Source organism: Nelumbo nucifera, chromosome 3, assembly GCF_055504915.1.
Source record: "Nelumbo nucifera cultivar China Antique chromosome 3, China Antique-T2T, whole genome shotgun sequence".
Lineage (NCBI taxonomy): Eukaryota > Viridiplantae > Streptophyta > Magnoliopsida > Proteales > Nelumbonaceae > Nelumbo > Nelumbo nucifera.
This window is the reverse complement of record NC_142651.1, coordinates 18,491,499-18,497,101: the sequence shown is the minus strand read 5'-3', so window position 1 is coordinate 18,497,101 and position 5,603 is coordinate 18,491,499.

The following is a 5,603-nucleotide window of genomic DNA, read 5'->3' as shown; positions in this document are numbered from 1 at the left end:
ACTTGAATAGGTTTGGACTTTGGACTTTGGACTTTGGATCGGTTTGAAGTATAACCTGAGAGCGCGGTATCCAGCGAAGTAAAATATCTCTCATGACTCATATTCTCGATGTGCGGCTGGATGCCGTGCTCCCAGGGGTATCCCGATCTCGTATTCAAATCCGGTTCGATTTAGGTGACCCGTATCCGATCCCTTTCTTTGTAAATGGATCGAAAGAGATCGGGCCCGAGCCCATAATATCCAATAGTAAAGTTGGTTTGGATAATATTGTATGCTTAGCGAATTTTATAGATGATATCATATATGATATTCTGATTACTTTGAATTTAATTTTAATACATACATATAGTATAGGATAAGATCCTGGTATGCTAAGGGAGGTATGATTTGTCCCGTCGGTCCAATAGACTCGATTCACCAAATAGTGGTAAACATCTATGCCGCACCAAGGTCAACCAAATATTTTGTGCTTGGGATGGCCTTGGGCCTAAACCGAGCCCAATTTGTTGCCAAGAAAAGAACTACACAATTATGTAAAGTGGGCCTCGGGCTGGAATAAGCATACTTACATAGATAGAACTGAAAAAATACCCATTAATTTTTTGCTTTCTTTTTTATTTATCTCAAATAAAGATTCATTACTAGAATTACGATTGGGAAGTGGTATAAAAGCCCATTACATGCCAAGTGATGGGCTGGGCCATTATGAATTCGACTACTAAAGGCAAAAGAAATCAAGGTGATGTTTGGTATCGATGCTATTTTTTAAGAAAACAGCATTATAAAGTGTGGTCTGAAGCAACACCAAATTCAATGCTTTATGAGAAAACAGTGCATTGCTGCCTGTGGCATCAACGTGGCATCGTCTTGAATGTTAGATATTTATATAATATAGATCAATATTGAAAATGTTGTTATCAGTATCAAACAAAACCAATGCTGTTTTCCCAAAAAATGACTATATGGCAACACTGTTTCTGAACAAAATGGTACAATGTTTCAAGCACCGATGCCAAATACCTACCAAAACTGCTTATTCCTGGAAAAGCAAAGCTACCAGCATGTTAAAGCTAGATAAGCTAATTTAAAGTTCTACGCCATCCTTCCCATATCTAGGGGTGAGCATTCAGTTTTTTTAGGTTCAAAACCGAATTAGCTAAATGACAAACCAAACCAAAATCGAATATACTGAACCAAATTTTTTCGGTTATTTTGGTTCTAACCAAAATATTTTTATATTATTATTTAACTTTCAATAAATTTATTGAGTGGATCAGTTAATTTGAAGTTGTGACTTGTTGGGATGACCATTGAGGAAAAATATCAATTTCCAAACTGAATCTACACTCCACATAACAGAATAGCTGTATTCATCAGATAGATTACAAATATATATATTACAAGTATATATTAATGGAAAAAAGAATGATTAGAGAATTTCAGAATGCCTTCAACCTTTGGTAGTGTCACTTTCAGAATGCTGGGACTTTGGACCTTTAAAGAAGATGAAGAAGAAGTTAATAAATACCTGTTGGCTGTTGTAAGCCTGTAAATTGGCAGTGAAGACTGAAGAAGAAGAACCGAATAACTCTGCTTGAGTGCAGAGTTCATGCCTGAATTGCGGTAGTCGAAAGTCGGATGGTGGTGAAGACTGAAGAAGAAGAAGAACTGAAGAACTTTGCGTCTTTGCCTGAGTGCAGAGTGCCTGCCTAAACTGCGGCAGACGAAGAACTTTGCTTGGGAGGATTCTCGATCTCTGCCTCTCTGCCTCTCTGGAGTGATGGAGTCTGGTCTACTCTTGGCTCTTGCTTTGGAGTCGACTGGAACAGATGATGAGGAATATGAAGTGTCGAACTGGAAACTGGAGTGGAAAGTATGGGCTCTGGAATGGAACTATGGAAGTCTCAACTCTCAAGTCTGTATTCTGGAACTAGAAGCGCCACAGTGAGGAAGACGAAGAGACGAAGAGTCTCTCTCTTTCTATTTTCGATTTTCTTGTTGTCTTGGACTTTACATGATAACGTGAACGTGTCTAATACACTAATGTGTGCGGAATTGCCTATTTTTTTGCAAATTCAGTTAATGGTTGGTCTTATCTTATGGATTTCGATCTTTAATTCCATATATAAGTATATGTATTAATTAATTAAATATTAATTCATTTTTTTTCCGTAATTGGGAAATATGGTAACCGAAACAAAAAACTGAATAGAATAACCGAATCGGACTGAAAAACCAAATAGGCCAAACCGATTAAACCGAAACCGAAATTTCGATTTATTTTTTCGATTTTAACCAAATTATGCTCACCCCTATCCATATCCGTCCAGCTCTGCAACCGTTCTCAAACTGAAATTCTCGTTAGAGCATCTGATGAGAAGGTAACCTAATAGCCAAACCAAACTGACTGAACTAAGATGAAGTCGCGAGCAGGACATGTCTTAGAGTTTCAATTCCCCTAGGGACAAATCACAATCACTCGATTGAAGAATTTTCTTTGATATCTCCACAAAAAATTGTTTCACCTTCTAAGGATATTTTAGGTTCCATACCGGTCCCCGGTCAGACGTCTCCCTTTCAGCACTCGAAGATGATGAAGGACTATTCTAATCGTCTGGTTGAACTGCAAAGTGGTATGTCAATCGAACTCAGAATTTGCCCTCCTCATGTAGTGGAGGTGGAGCCCATATATAGGGAATTGGAATTGAGAAGTTCCCCTCTCTTTTTTATTGTTTTCACTTTCCAATGGGTCGAGTTCAAGGAGGGTTTTGTAAATTCCACACCCTCCTCACCTCTCCAAACATTGCAATTGATACTCTCCCCAAAACTCATAGTGAATTGGATCTTCAGAATCCAAACTCTCCCATAAACCACATCTAAATTTTTGTCATTTAAACAATTAACAAGTAAAATAGCATGCACAAACATCAATCCAATCATTTGATTGAAACGTGCACAAAATACATAAATTATCAAATATCCTTCATAACATAAGTGTATATGCTTGCAGCATAAAAAAAAAAGTATATATGCCTTGCAATAATAAAGTCAACATGCAATACACAATGCTTAAACCATGATCCAATTTCGACCAATTACTTAATTCTTATATATAATATATAAAATATTTAAATATTTTATATAATTTATATATATAATAATTAAATTATATAAATAATTTACATATTTATATGCTTTATATAAATAAAATATTTATTAATTATCTAAAATAATTAATTGGTCAAATTCAAATAAATCAAATGTTTGAATATTTAATCGAATTCAAATATTAATTTTCAATATTCATTGGATATCGAAACAAATTCAGATACCGGATTTTCTAATCGGATTCGAATTCAGATATTGCTTGGTTTGATTCGAATTCAATCCGTTTACACCCCTACTTCAAACAAAGTATTTGAAATATCACAACTTCTACGAGTTGAAGACAAAACAAAACAGTTTGACAATGCAAAAGGTTTTGTTAACCCCTCTTATTATTATTGTTCGTGAACACTCAACAGGATAGGTTGGAATTAGTTAAAGCTATCCTCTCTATTTGACCAAGTTTTGTATTGGACCCTTACCCCATCTAACGAGAAGTTTTCTACGACAAAGTTTGTGAATCGTGAGTACTTATTCATAAAAATTAAAATTTTGAGCTTATAAAACAACTAATTCCACCCATGGTTCCAAGTATCAATACGCCTCTACGTAGTATTAGTACTTTCCCATGCGAAAATATGTTTTTTATTTTTATTTTTTTTCAAAATTTGGTTTTTGGGTAGTTTAATATCCATATTTTTCATTAGAAAATAGTGGGGTCATATGATATAATACGCTCGATACGAAGCGTATCGTATTGATTTTTTGAACCTTGGTCCCACCTATGTTTCTCCTATTCCTTTAAGGATTGGTCATATCTATCCCCTTTGACCTGATGGTGTTCAACCCGAGGTGTTTCGAACCAATGATACAATCATATAATCCTGCTAACTAGACGAGGCCGAGGTGGAAGGACAAAGTCGCGCACTAAGATTTACAATCAGGAGAAAGGTCAAAGGCTCGAGGAATTGTTCCCCGTGTAGGTGCTTTGACATTCAAGCCAGTTTGATAGAGAAAGAGGTGGTTAGGCCGAGTAGGCTGAAATAATGCTAGTCTGAGCCGAAGAGGTAGTGCAAAGAGGTATTCAAAGAGTGTTCTTCCAAAAAGGGGGGCCCTTACCTCAAGCCCTATTTATAACGTGGTGTCTGTATCCTAGAAGGATAGGGATTATGAAGTTTTTGGGATGAGGTAATCCGTCAAGGTTTTTGGGAGGTATCCTCTTCCTCGACAGAGTCTGCTTACTTGCTCGTGTAGGACACTCCTTCTTAGTCATGCTCTTCCACCACACGTGGTGTAGACATGGCTAGAGAGAGATGACGGTAGTGGAAATTGCCACGTGACATCCTTGGCCAACTCAACCATCACCCAAACATCTTTGTGAGACAACAACTGAAACTAATAATCATTTGTTCATTTGACTCAGTTTGGAAGGAGTACACATGCAAATACATAGGATACATTTGGAAACGATGCAAATGGAGTGTAAATCTCGATTCGGGGTAAATTTGCACTCTGGTTCACTTTTGCTTATGTTTGGCAACATTGCATTTATGCATTGACAAATGACAAAAAAAAACACATTTTTCAATGCATATTTACATCGATAATGAGATGTACAAATACATCAATAAAAAATAAATAAATTTGCATTCAAGTGGGCTTTTGGAATTAGTGTTTGCATCCATTACAGTTAAAAGTATGTTTGACAAAAAGGTAAAATTGTTAGTGCAAAACTAACCCAACTTTGTAATTTATATGAACAGTTTCGCACGCTATATATTTTCATTCACACTTATTTGCATCATTTTCAAATGCAGCTATACAAAATATAAGGTTTTGCACTTTACATATTTGTATTTGTAGTCACTCAGAACTGAGCCCTTAGTTAGTCTTCTTTGGATCCAAACTTGCTATTCTTAATAATTCACTTAAATTTAGAGTGTGGTCAGCTCCATCTCTCAGGTGGTGGAAATTAATGTTGATGGGCCATTAATGGCTTGCTCTATGTTGTGGGTGTTGGTATTTGCAATATTGGTGGCAGGAAATGCTAAACAGATAGTTTGTTGCTCTCCAGTTGATGAGGAAGCCTTAGCCTTCCTTGAAGAAGGCCTCTTGCGAACTCATTCACTCAATTTGCAATATGTGATAGTACTCGATCGAAGGAGGCTCGAGCGTTGTTGCTTAACCCATGTTGGGGTCTTACACTCTTACCCTTTTAAAATTTCATTCCTTCACATATTAGAATGCATTTGGACAATTGCAAGGTACTTCTCCCTCTCTTGCTATGAGATCAAGCATATTTACAGGGATGACGCAAACTCGGAAGTCCATCACTTTAATTTGCTCGTAATGCTCTTTCTGCATCTGAGTTTGTCAATTTCTTTATCCTTCCTCCTCAATTAACTGTATTTTTGCTATCGTTGAAAGCATGCAGCTGTGCCATAACCCTATAATTTTAGATCCTAGTCAAATGGATTTGCCTTCGGGCTTTCTAGACT